The sequence below is a fragment of the Panthera uncia genome, chromosome C2 (assembly GCF_023721935.1).
Source record: "Panthera uncia isolate 11264 chromosome C2, Puncia_PCG_1.0, whole genome shotgun sequence".
NCBI lineage: Eukaryota > Metazoa > Chordata > Mammalia > Carnivora > Felidae > Panthera > Panthera uncia.
Genome location: NC_064810.1, coordinates 125,550,512 through 125,568,767, shown reverse-complemented (window position 1 = coordinate 125,568,767; position 18,256 = coordinate 125,550,512). Strand labels below are relative to the sequence as shown.

The 18,256-nt window shown below is 40.9% G+C and overlaps 1 pseudogene; it reads right to left on the bottom strand.

Moving 5' to 3' along the window:
* Positions 1-17,019: 17,019 nt before the first annotated feature.
* Positions 17,020-17,891, bottom strand: LOC125921990 (60S ribosomal protein L7a-like; annotated as a pseudogene).
* Positions 17,892-18,256: the final 365 nt, after the last annotated feature.

Sequence of the window (18,256 nt, the reverse complement as noted above, 5' to 3'; positions counted from 1 at the left end):
ACAATGCTGGACAGAAGTGGTGAGAGCTCACAAAAATGTGAGCTTGTCTCTGATCTTAGGTAGAAAGCAGTCCTTCTTTTACTGCAGGTTTTTCATTGATGCCAGTTGAGGCATTCTGCTCTGTTCCTAGTTAGTTGAGTGCTTTCACCACAAATAGGTGTGGAATTCCATCAGATGTTTTTGTTTGTTCTTTTTGTCCATTTGTTTTTCATTTCCTGAGATGATCATGTAGTTTTTCTCTTTTATGCCATTAATGTGGTGAATTGTATTGGTTGATTTTCAAATGTCAGTTTTCCATTCTTGAGAGAAACCCTACTTGTTCATAATTCATTATCCATTTTAAATATTGCTGAACTCTCTTTGCTAACATTTTGTTAGATTTTTGCGTCTGTAGTTTTCTTTTCTTATAATAGCTTTGCCTGGTTTGGGTAACAAGGTAACACTGCCCTCATAAAGCAAGTTGGGAAATGTTCCTTTTTCTCTTTTATGAAAGAATTTATGTAGTACTAGTATTATTTCTTTCTGAGATGTTCAAAAGAATTAGTGATGCCATTGAGGTGTTTTCTTTATGGGAAGAAGTTTTTTTACAAATTCAATCTCTTTAGTAAGCATATGGCTAGTCAGATGTTTTATTTCTTCTTTTTCAGTTTTGATAAATTGTATTTTTCAAATAATTTGTCTATTTCATTGACGTTCTCAAATTTACTACCATTGGGTTGTTCATGATATTCCCTTTTATCTTTTAATATCTGTAACATCTGTAGTGATGTGCCCTGTTTCACTCCTGATAGTGGCCATTTGTGTCTTTTGTCTTTTCTTCTTGATCAATCTAGCTAACAATTCATTAATTTTATTGATCTTTTAAAAAAACTAGAGGTTTTAAAAAATTATGTTCTTATTGTTAGTCCATTTTTACTTATTTTCATTCTTTGTGCTTTAGGTTTAATTTTATCTTCATTTTTTAGCTTTTTAAAGGGAAGCTTCGATAATTGATTTTAAACTTTTCTTATTTTCTAATGTAAGTATATAAAACTCCTAATTGTTCTCTAAGTACTGCTCTAGCTGCATTGCACAAATTTTGATATGTTTTCATCCACTTCAAAATATCTTCATGATTCCTTCTTTGACCCATAGATTACTAAGAAATTTTTTCTTTAATTTCCAAATATTTGGGGATTTTTTTTGGTGTCGATGTCTAATTTAATTTTGAGTGGGCAGAGCACATATAATTCAATATTTGTATATGTTGATACTTGTTTATGGCCCAGAATATGGTCTATCTTGGTGAATGTGCCCTGTGCATTGGAAAAGAGGATGTGTTCTGTCGTTTTAGGTGGAGTGTTCCATAAATGTTAATGAGATCATGTTGGTTGATTATTGTTCAAATCTCCTATATATTACCTGGCTTTCTGTCTACTTGCTGTATAAATTAATGAGAGGAGTGTTGGGATATCCAGCTATAATTGTGGATGAAGTCTATTTCTCTTTCCAGTTCTGTTGTTTCATGTTTCATGCATTTTGAAATTTTGTTGTTAGGTATACAAATGTCTAGGATTGTTATGTCCTCTTTGTGAATTGACTCTTGTCATTATGAAATGTTCATATTTATCTTTGGTAATATTTTTATAACTACAGTCTACTTCATCTAGTGTAGAACTGTGTTAGCCTTTTAATTAGTGTTTGCATGGTGTGTGCTTTTCTATAAAAGATCTTTTCACTTTTCACCTTTTCTGTGTCTTTATCATTAAAGTGGGTTTCTTAAAAATAGCATATAGTTGAGTCTGTTTTTTTAATTGAATTGATACTTTGTTTTATCTCCACTTTAGTTCTTAGCTATATGTCTGTCTTATTTTTTAATGGTTACAATAGGATTTAGAATGTATATATATACATTTCAATAATATATATCATTCAGGTACAATATAGAACTTTATGACAACATACCTGAAGCCTCTAATCCTTTGTTCTATTGTTATCATACAGCTTCTGTTATAAATCCCCTAATATATTGTTACTATTTTTTTCTTTCAACAGTTAACTTTTGAATAAATTTCTTAAAGGAAAAAAATCTTACATATGTATTCATTTATTTACTATTTCAGGTACATATCATTCCCTTATGTAGGCACAAGATTCCACAGAGACTTTTTCCTTTAGTCTGAAAAAGTTCTATTTATATTTCTAAAAATTTCCCATTTGTATTTTTAAGAAATATAATTTTGTACAATAGGTCTGTTTATAATAAATTATTTCAGCTTTTGTTGTCTGAAAACATCTTTACTACACTTTCAGTTTTGAAGCATATTTTCACTTCTTACAGAATTCTAGATTAATTTGGTTTTCCTTTCAGCATTTTAAAGATGCCGCTCCATTGTCTTCTTGGTTGCATTTTTTTTCTGATGATAAATCTATGATAATTCTCATTTTGTTTCCTTTATGTTGTATGTCTCTTTTTTTTTTCTCTATCTGCCTTTAAGTTTTTCTCCTTATCTTTGGTTTCAGCAATATGCCCTCATGTAGTTTTATTTGTGTACACCCTTCTTGGGATTAGTTGAGTTTCTAATTAGATATGTGGTTTGAAAATGTTATCAAATTCAGAAACTTTTCAGATATTACTTCTGCAAATAATTTTCTGCTCCCCTTATGCATATGTTCAATTACTTAACATGTTTCCGTGGTTCACTCATGGTGTCCATGGTTCCAGGTTGTATTCATTTTTTTTCTCTATGTGTCAACTTACAGAATTTCTTTTGTTATATCTTCAAATTCATTTGCCTTTTCTTCTGTGGTGTTTATTCTCCTGGTAATTCCATCCACTAAACTTTTCATTTCAGATATTGTATATTTTTTTATCCCTAGAGTTTCTGTTTTCTTTTATATATTCTGGTTTTTTTCTCTGTATTTCTATTTATATTAACGTATTTATAATACTGTTTTAAGACACCTGTTTGCTTATTTCAAAATCTTTGTCATTTCTGGGTATGTTTCTATTGACTGATTTTTTTTCCTAGTTATGGATCATGTTTGCCTGCATCTTTGTATGTCTAGAAATTTTTTATTGGGTTCTAGGCATTGTGACAGTTACTTTTTTGAGGGGATGATTTTTGTTTTTCTCTTTAAAGAATACTGTACTTTGTTTTGGCATACACTTAAGGAATTTAAGCTCAATTTTTTGAAGGTTTGCTTTTAAGCTTTGTTAAAGCAGATCTAGAGTAGCTTTCACTTTGGGTATATTTTAGTGCTTCTACTAAGATGTAACACTTCTAGGTTACTGAGTGCTCCAGGTGTCCAATGAGATACTTCCTCTCTGGTTGGAGCTCTGCTATCTCACAGCTGTGTGTAAGCTTTAGAGGTTGTTCTGCACAGATTCCCAGTGCTTCTTTGCATAGCCTCTTGGAGTTTTACCCTGAGCATCCACAGAAGTTTTCAACAATAGACTCAATGAGACCTCTGTGTGGATTTCTGGAATTCTTTCTCTGCATAGTTCTTTCCTCTCCAGTACTCTGCCCCATGGATTCCAGCTGCTTCTGCCTCTCTGAACTCTGATCTTGGCTTATCTTGGCAAACTTGTAATGCTATGCTTGTGTTTTTTCTTTTGCACCACTGTCTGGAAAAGTGGCTCCTGGCAGAAAGCCAGGGCAATTGTAAGCTCTGATCATAGTCCTGTTTTGCTTGTTGTCCAGTATTTGGAAACAGCTGTTTCATATATTTTGTCCAATTTTCTCATGTTTTATGGTGGGAAGACAAGTCTGGTACTGGTTACTTTATCATGACTAGAAGGGAAAGATTTTTTTTTTTAAAGATTACATTCTAAGCAGTGATGACTCTAAATATTTTTCATAGAGTCACATACCAAGAGACTTTGGGAACTGGAAAGAACTTCATAGAATCTGAGGTGTAGAGATCTAACAGTGGTAGCAGAAGTGGAAACAAGACCCGGGAAAAGGATCTCAGCAGAAAATCTGACAGTTCAGGCTAGAACAATTATAATTTCTGGTGTGTGGGCTAAGAATAGGATGGGAAAATAACTTAAGCATTTTCTTTTTTTTATCTTTATTTATTTTCAAGAGACAGAGACAGAGTGTGAGCAGAGGAGCAGAGTGTGAGAGAGAGGGAGACACAGAATCTGAAGCAGGCTCCAGGCCCCGAGCTGTCAGCTAGAGCCTGACACGGGGCTCGAACTCCCAAACCATGAGATCATGACCTGAGCTGAAGTCAGAAGCTCAACTGACTGAGCCACCAGGCGCCCCTAAGCATTGTCGATTTAAACATTATTTGCTTCTTTCTGAAGCAGGGAACCCAATATGAGATGGACCAGGGCCTTTTCTTCTAAGAACTGGAACTTAACCTTGACTACCTGTTAGACTATCAAGAGAGCTTTTACAAATGCTGACGCTTAGGCTGTACTGAAAAAATAAGTCAGTCTCTGGAGTGGGCCCAGACATCTGTATTTTTTAAAACTCCTTAGGTAATGGCAGTGTGTTGCCAAGGATGAAAATCATTGCTCCAAGGTTCTGCACAGCCAGCCTGGGGGCTGCAGATCTTTTTTCCTTGGGAAGTTGTATCAAGTGCTCTCACTGTATCACTGTATCAGATGTGTATCTCACCTACTCATCACCATCTTCCTTTATTTTCCCAGGCATCTTCTCACCTTGCCCTTGTTCTACTCAGAATCTCTGGCAACTGTTCAAGGTCTTCTGCTTATACTTCCTGACAACAATCCTCCTTTGGGGTGATGAAAGAGGCCTGGGAAGTCCCTTCCTATTTACCGAGGAAGCATGGTCTTGTCTCCTGGGAACAGAATCCATAGCCTTTCTGTGATGGAAAGTGCCATGGGTCAGAGGTCCCACCGTGCCACCAACTCTCAGAGTGACAGGGGTCAGTTGCTTCTTTTGTATGCGCCCAATTTCCCCACCTATAAAATTAAGGGACCGAGATGCATATTCCTCTGTCTCTGATAGTCTGGACAAGTGAAGGCAGCCTTGTGTTCCTTTGAGAAGGCTTCAAAACTAAGCTCTAGACTTCTCCTCAAAGATGTGTAATGTCTGGTTGGTGTTGCCTCTAACCTCCCCCTCCTGAGTGTGCTCAGCTATGAGGAACAAGTTGGAAATGGAGAACTTTGGTGCTGAGAAGATGTCAGGTAGATTGTTAGATGTATAACAAAGTATGCAGTGGAATTAGACATTAGCAGGGCTTTTTCTTTTCCTTTAAAGCTGATAAAAATGACTACTTTGAAAGGGCCATGTTATGGGCAGACTAAATGTATATTTTGAAAGAGACCACTCAGTACTTCCACTGGTCATACGGGAAGAGAAAGACCTTCTCTCTCTGGGCTGAGGGTGTTGTGTGTCATGGAGATTCCTGGGGATTGGGTCAGGTGAGGGTGGACAGCCAGATGAAGGATGCCCCAAGAGGACCCTATCTTTGGAAGATACCTGGGAACCAGGAGAAATGAGCATCACAAGGGATTCTGCAGAAAGGCTGAGCCTGGGAGCTCTCTGAGGTGATGTGTGGAGCAGCAGTGGAGGAGAGATTCCTGCTCGTGGAAAAAGGGGCCGATGGGAGAGCCCCAGGTCTTCAGGCAGAGGACCCCACAGCAGTGCGCTGGCAGCGCTCAGCCCAGCCACCAGCAGAGAGATGCTCTCACAAAGACATTGGGCAGAAGAAGCAGCACTGCTGTGGCCGAAGACGAGTGAGGAGCCTGTCTCGAAGCTTGTCTGAAGCCTGGCTCCAGAGCCCATGAAGGATGGCACTTGGGAATACCCTACAGACATCAGGGAGCAGATCTTCAGAGACAGACTGGATTCCCTGCATTGAGAGGGCAAGGGCTGGGGTAGAACAGGAAGTGGTCCTTCCTTTACAACTAGAGGGCTGGCAAGACTGGAGTCGTGAGAGCTGCTCCTCATAGCATTTACTCTGCAGCACACAGAGATACTGCGCAGAACAGGGCAAAGAGCCAATTACAAGAGCAAAATGTACAGGATCAGTACTTCTGGTATATTTACGGAACTGCTGCTGTGATTATCATCATTGCTAATGATCCATCATGGGAATGTTTTCATGACCTGTGGCCCAATTTACATGGATCCTTTTGTTGATTTCTGCTTCATAACTAGGATACCATTGTCCAGGCCTGTCTTTCACATTTGTTGGGCCCAGGCCAACAGTGCAAATGGAGGCCGACATACTTAAATATTATAAATTCAGCTAACAGCAGTGTGAATTATTTAATATTGCAAAATGCTCCTTAGCCACCATACATATGCAACTGGTATGAATGCAGCACTAATTAGTGACAGCACCTGGAACACACATGGGATCACAAAGAGAAGCAAAAAGTGGATGCTCAGCACTAGTGGGAAATTATATTCTGTTGTGCAAGAATCTATTGTATTCATGCTCTCTGAGAGCAAGGATTGGGTAAATCCATTGTGTTTCTTTATCTCAGCACACTGCCCACCTCCCAAGCTGCCTGCCTTTAGCCATCAGCAATCACCTTTGTTTTGAGACTACAGAACAAAGGGTTTGGAATTGTTTTTTGCGGGGGCAGGGGGCTCTCAGTGGTGCTCATCAAGAGGGTAGATAGGTTTTGTGCTTATAATGTGTAGGGTGCTCAAAAGCATGGAGTCACTTTGTTGGGTCAGCATTATTTTATTTCATTTTATTTCAGTTTTGACTTTAGATACAGAAATTTTAGTTCAGCATACTCCTCGGTTCATGGTACAACGCAAACTTCGGTGTGTCCAAGGGCCTCTTAATACTGAATGTGAAATTCAGAGTTAGTTTTTCAGAGAACTATCAAATTAGACTAAATGCACTGCTAAGATGATGGTTTGCATCTATTTAGAGAAATTTGACTTAAAATTAATTTAAGACAGATTCAGTTTAACTCTTAGATTTTTTTTTTGTTGAAACAAGTTTCAGGTTTTTTCTTTACTATCAGATAATAAGTGATTGAGGATCAGAAGGATCAATACCACTGGATGTAGATAAGTGTGTATAGAGGCAGGTGTCTAGGTCCCCGTGAGGAAAATACAGGGAACCAAGGAAAAGGTGCCAGACTTGTAGGCTGGGCTGCCTGTGTGTGCGGAGCATGTGGCACAGCTCATCCTTCATCTCCATCACTGGCTTGACCATTGTGGCTATCCTGGCAGTCAGCCACTTCTGGTCTCCCTGGCCAGCACGCATGGGCCTTCCAATCCCTGTGTTTCCTGCCCCCAGCTGTCCATTCAGCCATTGTAGCTAGGCACCATTTGAGCCTTGACAGGGTTTCTGGTATCCCCTCAAACCCCAGGGGCCTGCATGCCCTGTGTGCCCACCTCCCCATTCTTATCCCTACTGTCTTTCCTGGAGGCCAAGGCCCTGCTTGTGGAAGTTCTCCCTTGGCTGTTGACTGCAGCAGTGGAGAATGTCCCTACGAGTGAGAGCACTACCACAAGCTGGCCTTGGGTGGCAGCCATGGGAGTGTGCAGCTCACCTTCCCTTCAGGAGGGAGCCAGTCGATAGGAGCCTCCAGCTGTAGCGCCTTCCGGATCTGTGTCTGTGTTTGAACTGTGAAAGAACTGCCATACTTTCCCAGGTAGCAACAACCAATGACTATGTCCAGTGGAGGCACTAGGACCTGACAATATCTGTCCAGTGCAGGACTCCTCTAATGACCAGTCTGTGTTCTAGAGCTCCCAATTAGGCTGGCCAAGATTATCCTGGAGCTGTACAGCTCTGAGGCTCTTCCTATTTAATTTTCCTTCCACTCATCTCCTTTCACAGTGATCAGAAATGCACTGTGGTCTGAAGGCTCTCCCTGCCAACTCCTGTTCATTCCTGCCTGTTCTCCTTCACAGTCATCTCCCCAAGTGAATCTCTTGCACTGCCAACTCCATCTCAACATCTGCTTCCCGGAGGATCTGAACAGACATAACTTGTGAGAAAGTCTGTGTTAGAGAAACCATATGTGGCTTTTCAGCTGTTGGCAGAGAAGGAGAAAAATGCTTTAAGGGAAGGGTGAGCCAACAGTGGCCTTCCCAGAACCACTTGCCTATAAGAACATGGCTTGAACAGAAAATAAAATGGAGAAAATGTGGGGGCCCCTTGATTTCTGTGCTTTTCTGGGTGTAGCCTCTTTTATGTACAAAGTATAGGAAGTTTGGGATCCAGGTCTCGTACTCATCTCCTTCCTTTGCCATCATCCTCTTCCTCTCCATCCTCCCCACCACCTGCAAGGGCTTTCAACAGGTGGGGTGCAACAGGGAAGAAACTGGCACTGAGGCCCTCTTTTCATTTGTCCAACCTTCCTACATATAAATTTATATGTGTTGTTAATTTCTTGTGCAAATATCTCTTAATTGTCTGGCTTCCTCTTTAGAATGTAAGCCCTATAAGCAAAGGGACCCTGTCTATCCCATTTTCAGCATTGATTCCCTAGAACCAAAAAATAGTGTCTGAAACATAACAGCTACTCAGTAATATTGGTTGATGAATAAATGAGTGAGTGAATGGAGGGTGGACCATATTTTTGTGCTTCCAGCAGCTAAAAAAGCAAACAAAGAAATTAAATGTGTCCCAATAGTTTAGTATGCTAGCCAAAAATTAGATCTCCCATGGCCACCTTTCTAATGCATATGGTCCCTGGGGTGTATCTATTCATGCCCTTACTCCATCACTGAGCAATCTCTCTCCCCCAAATAGTGGCCCCACTGCTGGAGATGCCATTCTTGTATTCAAGATGCTTTAAAAAAATTCCTTGTAAGAAGCCTGTTCCCCAACCCCCTGTACTCAGACTTCCCCAGAATGCTAAAGCCAGTTCTGTCTGTGTTGGCCAACATGTTTAGGGTGCCCTGCAATTGCTCCCAACTCAGGAAAGCCTGTTAGATGACATTCCAGAGGGTGCTCCTCCCATCTTCTTTTATTTAAATAATTACAAGTCTCTTCTCCTGAAAGAAGTTCCCCATGGGGCAAAGTCCTTTGGAAGGTGATCCAAGCCTGGCTTTGCTGATGTGCACTCAGACTTTAAAAACCATCCTCTATCAATTATCTCAGGCACTGGAGATGCCAATAAGTAATTATTTATCTAAACCAAGAGGAAAAACAATAGACACACTCGAGAGTTGAGTTTCACTCAAGACTCACTGGGCTTTCAGAGTGGAGGAGGGAAGGCTCTGTGTATGCTTATCTTCACCAAGGACCAAAGGAGACAATGGGTTGAAAGGGCAGTGAATCCCAATGACTGCTGAGCAGTAGCTCCTTTTTTATTTTTATTATTATTTTTTAATGTTTGTTTACTTTTGAGAGAGAGAGAGAGAGACAGACAGAGCATGAGTGGTGGAGGGGCAGAGAGAGAGAGGGAGACAGAATCAGGAGCTGGCTCCAGGCCCTGAGCTGTCAGCACGGATCCCATCATGGGGCTTGAACTCACAAACTGCGAGATCATGACCTGAGCTGAAGTCAGATGCTTAACCGACTGAACCACCCAGGTGCCCCATGAGTAGCTCCTTTTTTAAAAAATAAGGTTAGCTCACTCTTTTCAAGTATATTAGACGTGCTCACAGAAGAGGCTGGGCTCTGGATAAAGTCCTGTATTCCCATCTGGTCACCACACTATAGTAAGCCAATTCAGGGGCAAGTTGCCATACCAGGGACAAGTCCTTTCAACAAGAGTCTCTGTCTACCCCTGTCATTCACTTACTCTGTCTTCCAGAAAACGTTATATTATATAGAAGAAAATCTCTCCAAGATCAAGGTGACAATAAGTAGGTTTACTCAACTATTTTTTATTTATTCCAGAAACATTCATGACATGTGAACTGCATGCTAGGAATTGTTCTAGAAGCTGAGGATGTGTCAATGAACAAAACAGGCAAGGTCCCTGCTCTCACAGAGCTTATTCTTTAATGGAAAGGAAAGCTGCAAATAAATAAGAAGACAATTTCCAATAGTAATGAGTCCCAGGAAGACAAAGAGATGATGTGATAGAGAGGATGGGTTCTCTCTGGATGAGGACATGTGTTTGGGGACAGAGTTGCTAATTTGGACTAGTGGTCAGGAAAGAACTCACAGAGGGTTTAACATTTGAGCTAAGACTTGAACAACCCCAAAAGTCAGCCATATAGAGACCTAGAGGTAGAGCTTTCTGGGTATATAGAAGAATAAGAAAAAGCCAAGGTTCTAAGATGGGATGAGCTAGGTGTGTTTCAGGAATCAAATGAAAGTCCAGATGGCTGAAGTGTAATGTATGGTAGAGGTCAGAGAAGTAAGCTATGTGATGAAAATAACCAACCTGCCATACTAATGAAAACTTTAATGGTCTGTGCCCATCTCAATCTCTGGGCACCTAAGACTAGGTGTGTGTTGGTGCAGGGATCACAGACTGGTAATGGGATGTGGGACCTGAGCTGACTTTAGTCATTTCCACAGTAACACATACATGCAGGTGTGTCTAGAATCCTTTGTTCCCACCAAACTTCTGGGCTGGCCTCTTCCATGTTTTACTCTCATGGCCAAATCAACAGAAGTGGCTTTGCAAACTCAGCATTCCAAACCAACTACAGAATTCCTATTTAAACAACTCGTGGTTTATGAGAGGGAAGTGGTCAGTTCTCAGTGCTTTCCAGTGATTTCTCTGACTTCCACATTAATTCTGTCACTATGCAGCATCAGGCTACAGACCAAATCCAATTCAAAGAGCACCAGAGCTTCTCACTGGTCAAAACTTTGCAGAGGTTTACAGCACCTTCACTCACTTTCCCTGGTTTCTGTTGACTATTAGAGCCAATTTCTGTTGACTATCTCAGTCATTTGAGAGTCACACTTCCCACCCAGTGAAGGAATCTCAGTGCTAACATCCTTGTCATCTATCCTTGACTGGATTGTTCCTCTAATGGAGGGTTCACCTCCATTTGAAGGAGTTGGTCCCTTTATTGGACAACTTTAGTAATTAGGAAGCTCATCTACTTATTGAGTGGACATTTAATCTTCTGGAACATTTATGTAGGGGGTATTTGAAGAGAGTTATCTTGTAGTCTGAGTCTTCTTGTCTCAGAATTACATATCCAATTCCTTACCTCTCTCCCTGATGAAGTTTCTAGATTATTTTAAGCCCTCTGATCTATGTGTATGAGTTAGGACTCCTTTGGTAACAAATGACTGCAAATTCACATCAAATTGATTTAAACCAAAAAGATAATTTGTTGGTTTATGTAACTGAGAAGTCCAAGAAAAGCACCAGGACTGTCTTCATTTGGTGTCTGTTTTCTCCCTGTTTAGACCACAGGCTCAGCCTTCCTTTGTGTTGGGTTCATTCTAGAGCTCCGTGGGGTAGTCCTTGGAACTCTAGGCTCACAGCAGTTTACAAGTGATGCCCTGACTGGCTGGTCCTGATTACATTCCCTGGTAAAGCAATGAATAGGGATCAGCAGCACTAGAAACAAATGTACTGAGCATGAGGAGAGGTGTTCTCCCAGAAGGGAAGTGTGGTATAGCTACCTAGAGGGAAAAAAAAGAATAGATGCTTGGGAGCAGAGCAATAGCACTCCACCTGAATCACAGATTTGAAAGTAACCAATATGTCCCACTTCATCTGCTTGGGGTACAATTAAGGTCATATCTCTTTTTGCAGTATTCTAATTATAGACCTTAAGCCTCAAATCTGAACTTATTTTTCTCTCTTCCTGGGGTCTACCCTTCTGGGATAAATGGACAAGTAAGCATCCAAGTTGTTAATTTGTGTTCACTTGTATGTTATCCTGCCTCATGGTGGGAGTAGAACTCAGACCTATCCCAGAAACCAGAAATCAGGCATCACAGTTGATGCCTCTGAGATCCCTTGAGACTTCTGTTCTGCTGCTGCTGTGGCCCTCATCACAAAAGGTGTCACCCTGCTGGTCACAGGTGAGAATCTGTGGCCAACTGGGACTGAGTCTCCTATTTAGGTACTGCTCGGGCAGAGGCAGGGGGTCCTCAGGCCCTGATGGAGGCTGACTTCCATGCTTCTCCCTTCCTATGTCCCGAGCTGTAGGCTTAGCCAACAGGGTCCTCAACAAAGTATGGCCTGGCTTCTGAGCATGTACGTAAACAACTTTTTAATGTTTGAGGGCTTTTGAGGATGGAGAAGAATTAGTACTCCTGTACTTTGTTTAATGGTTCATTTGTCAATGTTCCAAATTTCTCAAATAATTAACATTCCATTAATTTTAAATGCACTGTATTTCTCTACATGTTCACACAACACTTACACAATTATAAATCAAAACTCATTGACTCACAAATTAAATTTCCCTAGTCATTTTCCCATTGATGGGAAATTATTTAATCTTCTAAACATTTATCATGTTTAGAAATCCCATTATTATAAATCCCATTCTAAAACAAATCCATTATATCAGACTTTCTTAAATACTTCAAATATTTTAAGAAATAAAAATACTCCAAATATCACAGTCATTATAAAACTGATTATTAGACTTTTATTAAAACCATTTACAAATGTGCTAGTACCTGGGTTTTTTTTATTATTTCTATTCTTATCCTCATTCTTACTTTTATTCTAATATTTCATGGAAGTTCTCTTCCTAAGGTTTATAAGGGAGAAAATAAAAACCATCTCTGTTTCTAGTTTTCTCTTTGTAGACTGCTTGCAACAAAGGATGCTTCAAGCAAATTTAGCTTTAAACACAGTGAAGTCTGACTTATTTCACAATGTTAATATAGGTTACACCTAGGGAGTGGCAGTGGGAGACAGAAAGGGAGAAACTTTAATTTTTCTTGTGTATACTCGTGTATCATTGGAGTATTTTTTAATCAAGCATTTACTACCTTTGTGATGATTAATACAGTTTTCAGAGCTTTGAATGGCAAAAACTAACCCACCTGTGGCCAACACTTCTAATACTTTTTTATTCCCTTCTAGTCGTTTTGTTTTTCCGCGGAGGCATCTCTATTTCTTTTTGCAAAATAAAAACCACAACCCATATTTATTTTTTCCCTCATGTCACAAGCACTTTCTCATGTTATCAGATTTTCTTGGGAAACATGGGGCCTGTAACAGCTGCATGATACTCTATCATGGGGACGAGCCACAATTCACTGAGTCATCTTTCTACCATTGGCAGAGAATTGCTTCAAATCTGGGAAGTACGTGAAAGATCATTTCGTTTGAGTTTCTTATTTTCCAGATGAGAAAGCTTCATCCCCTGAAGCTAGCAATTTGTCCAAGCATGGCCAGCTGGTCAGAGGCTCGGCTGGGACCGGGCACTCCCAGGGCCTGGTCTCTGCTCTTGCTGGCGTCACATGCTGCCTCCTGGGCCTCTGCAAGGCACTTTTTGGAACCTAACTGTAGGGCACTGCCTACATTCTTTCTAAATTACATTTTGTAATTTGGGGCCCATTATTCCTGACTGTCAAGATCATTTTTTATCTTCTGTCATATAACCATTAGCTAATGGGGGACACTGTAGCCAACACCAGAAATTGTGGTTTTCCTCTATCATGATGTGCTTCCTAAGTCATCTCTGTGCCAATGACGGGGAAATACTGTCATGACTTTTGTCAGATAATTCCAATAGTCACCAGAAATTATAGGGAAGGGTGTTAATTAGCATACTTCGGTCCATGTTTCTCAGGGATCCCTTGGGTTCTGACATTCTGGGATCAGCATTCCAGCAGATGCCTGGGCGCTGCCCAAGGGCCAGTCCAGTGCTCACAAGATGGAAGAGGAATAATTATTGGGTGGGGAAAACAAGGAGAGAAGGGAGCTAACATTGGTCACCAACTCTGGACTCAGCTCTGAGTACTGGGGTGCAGATGACAGAAAAACATTACAGGACGGGGAGCCTAGAGGATGAGATTGCTAAGGTTTGGGGGAAAGTAGGTGGATTGGGGGTATTTCCCTTTTACTCAAAGTGTCTCATCCTGCGGTTGTGTCATTAAACTCTACATGAAGGAATTCACCATGGTAGAAGAGATCACTCTTGGAGGACTGTGGCTTATTCTACTTTTTCCTTTACATTTTAAGAGGCACACTCTACCCAATGTGTACAACTGCTTCTTTATTTTTTATTATTTAAAAAAAAATTTTTTTTTTTAACGTTTATTTATTTTTGAGACAGAGAGAGACAGAGCATGAACAGGGGAGGGGCAGAGAGAGAGGGAGACACAGAATCTGAAACAGGCTCCAGGCTCTGAGCTGTCAGCACAGAGCCTGACGCGGGGCTCAAACTCATGGACCGTGAGATCATGACCTGAGCCGAAGTCGGACGCTTAACCGACCAAGCCACCCAGGCGCCCCATTGCTTCTTTAACATCAATGTCTTCCATCACTAGAGCCACTTTTTGGGTCATCTTATATAGATTTTTCCAGAATGCCATGTTCACTCTCACCTAAGTTATTTGAGATACAGCCCCTTCAACATCTTTCTTTGGAAATGTTGTGGCCTGGGTTAACATTTTTAGTGTATTGCTTTTGAGAAAATCCTTAATTCATATGAATGTCATTGGAAGGCACCACAGAATGTGATGGTTTCTATTTATGGTTAATGTTAATCCTTTGACCATATGGTAGTTTAAATTTCTGGTACAAATTCCTTTTGCATGGTGTTATAGCTCATTCCTGGGCTGCTATAGTTGTGTAATTTATTAATGTGAAAAATGGACTTTGAAATGTAATAGTCCAGAGCTAATATGGAGAGCAGCAAGGGAATTTAGTGTGCTTAGAGAAGAGCTGTTTCTATGGAAACTAATTCCTTTGAGTGAAGTCCTGGGGTCCCTGAGCTGCAGGGTGTTTCTGTGTCCAGGTGATGCAGCCTGGGTCCCAGGCTCAGCTCTGACATGAATCTCCAGGTTCCATTGGCAAGTCCCAAAATCTTTGGGACTTAACCTTCTCATCTGTGACTTGGAAGAGTCAGATGAGTTCAGTGTTTACTAGACTAGATTTTGGAGTATTAGCGACCAGTAATATATTTATTTAAAGTTCGAATTTTGGAATAATTTTAGATTCACAGAGAAGTTGTGAAAGATAGTTAAGAGAGTTCCCATGTAACTTTTAACCAGTTTTCTCTAATGTTAACTCATTACATAGCCACAGCACATTTGTCAAAACTAAGAAATTAACGTAGGTGTAATACTATGCACTAAGCTACAGATTTTATTTGGATTTCCCTAATTTTTTCACCAATATCCTTTTGTCTGTTCCAAGTATCCAATCCAGGCCACTACATGCATTTAAGCATGTCTCCTTAAAATCCTCCAATCTGTGACTACGATCTTGTCAGCTTTAAAGAATGCTGGCCAGGTATATTGTAGAATGTCTCAACTAGTAATATTTTTAAAAAGAAAAACAAAATTAGAGGATTAGTCTAGCTTTGGAAAAATTGCACAAGGTGTATGAATGAGGTCTCTGTGTTGTGAGTGACAGAAAATTCACCCTGAATTGTCCTCTCAAACGGAATTTTTTGGCTCATGTAACTAAAAAGGCCAAGGGCGTATGTGGCTTAAGAATGACATTCATCTCCAATTTTACCTGTTTCTTGGCTTGGTTCTTCTCTCTTCTGAATATTCAGGTCATTCTCAGCTATGTACTCACCACATAGTTACAAGATGGCTTCTAGCAGCCCACATGGCTATATCCATCCAGTGTGTGTGTGTGTGTGTGTGTGTGTGTGTGTGTGTGTGTGTGGTAAGAGGTATTCACCTCTGCTCCATGTTCACAACTAAGAAGATAATCAGTTTTCTGCTTCTGATGTGAGGATGTATTGCACAGAGTTGTGGCCACTATATTGTGATCATGAAGGGAGCAGGCTGACAGCTGAGGAGGACACAAGAACCTTAAAGATAGATAAGAACCTGGGTTCTGGGTGATTTTATTTAGTTGTGGAATTAATCAGCTGTGGGTCTGGATTGGTTATATGAAATAATAAATTCCCTTGCTGCTTAAACTTCTGTTAGTTGAGTTTCATTTTACTTGCAACTGAAAGCATCCCAAATGATACAATGATATTGCAGGTTTCCTTGTTGGATACAGGATATTACCTAGATACAGATTTGCTTGTTGAGCTTCTCTATTTGACAGCATAATACAAATTGGAACCCAACGTTTTTTGGCTTGTAGTTTTCATTAGAATTATTGTTGAAAAGCCCAGCTTCACCTGGGCATTTTGACAAAAACAGAAGTGATACTCATCAGCTCACATAATATAGAGCATTTGAGTAATATTTCCAATATTTCTGGTTGCTTCTTCCCATGAAGGCTAGAAGCAAACCATAGGGACAGGGCAGGGAGGGGGCAGGAAGGGGTTTGCGGGGTGCACCTCACTCAGAGCATATCCAGTACAGAGGCTTCTGCTCATCCGGTGGGCACAGTCTGGAGTTGGTCAGAGAGGGACGCCTTGCCTGGGGAACACTTTCTCATGACAAACATTTGGGCACCTGGGCTGAGATGATCTTGTCTAAGGCCTTTCAACTCAGGCTAGCACTGTGTGATGTAATGCTGTGGAGATCACCATGCCCACAGAGGGGGCCCTTTCTCTCAGTGTAATAATCACTGAAGTACTGAGCACCTGAGTAATGAAAGTTGTTTTTAACTTTTTTAAAATGTTTATTTATATTTGAGAGAGACAGAATATGAGTGGGGGAGGGGCAGAGGGAGATGGAGACAGCATCCAAAGGAGACGCCTGTCTCTGAGCTGTCAGCACAGATCTTGACACAGGGCTCGAACTCACAAGTCATGAGGTCATGACCTGAGCTGAATTTGGACACTCAATGGACTGAACCACCCAGGTGCCCCAATAAAGGTTTTTTAATAAAGATTTTTTATAAAAGGATAAAAGGTATTTTTTAATAAAAGGTTAAAAGTGATTTTTAAAAAGGTTTAAAGAGGTCTTTAAAAATCACTAAAATTAAAAAAAAAAAAAAGAAGAGTGTAATTATTACTGAAAACACCAGCCCATGGTTTCTCATTGAAGACTAATGTTTTCAAGGGCTAAAGGAATAACAATTTGGAAATGCATTGGCTTCTCCCATCGTTATGCCCTATGCACTCACTTTTTTTTTTTTTTTTTGAAAGAGAACTTGTAATTACTTTAATGTACAGAAAACTCAACAGCATCCACTTACCCTAGTTTGGAAGCCAGTTCTTTGGCCTTTGTCTTTTCCAACTTGGCAATGCAAGCCACCAACTTTGGACTCAGGGCATTGCCTCCCCAGTGACAATGGATCTCATCATATCTGTCATTGTCATGGGTCCTGATGGCTTCTACCAGCTTAGCTCCTTTGTCTTCCAAGTTAACTTGTGTGAAGGTGAGAGTGGTGCAGGTCTTCCTGTGGACCAGATGCCCCAGCCTGGCCTCCCTCTTGATGATGCAGGAGGGAACCCCATCTTACGACATAGGGCAGCCAAGAAGACAACCCCAGCTCAGTGGGATCCACAGCACATGCGATCACTACCAGCTGAGCCTTCTTGTTTTCCACTAAGGTGGTGACAGTATTAACCCCAGCTTGAAGGACAGGTGGCCTCTTAATGGGGACATCCCCTTTGCTGGCAGCTTTCTTCTCAGCCTGGGCCAATGATCTCTGCTTCTTCTTTTGCTTTGTCTTGCTGTCTGTGGGCCAGCTTCAGCAGTTGAGTAGCTGTTTGGTGATCCAAGGCCTGGGTGGACTGGTTAATCACGGGAGGCACTTTTACACATTTATAGAGAACAGCCTTTCGCCGCTACAGCCCAACGTAATGGGGCCATTTGACCTAGTGGGTGAGGTCCCTTTCGGGCTGGATATCCTGTCCGATGCCAAAATTCTTGGGCTTTTTCTCAAATGGGATTGACAGCTTCTTGGCGTCCTGCTTCTTCACCACAGCAGGGGCCAGGGCCACCTTCTTCCCCTTAGCTTTTTTTCTTTTTGGCATCTTTGGTGGCTGGAGGAGAGAGCTATACTCACTTCTTTTAAAGAAGTATATGATGTATATGAATAGTTTTTGCTTGTCCCTCTAGCTTTTTAAAATGAAAACGGTTTGGGGGCACCTGGGTGGCTCAGTTGGTTAAGCGTCCGACTCTTGGTTTTGGCTCAGGTTATGGTCTTGCTGTTCCTGGGATCAAGCCCACATTGGGCTCTATGCTGACAGTGCGGAGCCTGCTCCAGATTCTCTATCTCCCTCTCTCTCTGTCCCTCCTGCATGCATTCTCTCTCTCTCTCTCTCTCTCTCTCTCTCTCAAAATAAATGAGTAAAAACAGATAAAAAATAAAATTTCTAAAAAATTTTTAAAAATATGGGTGCGT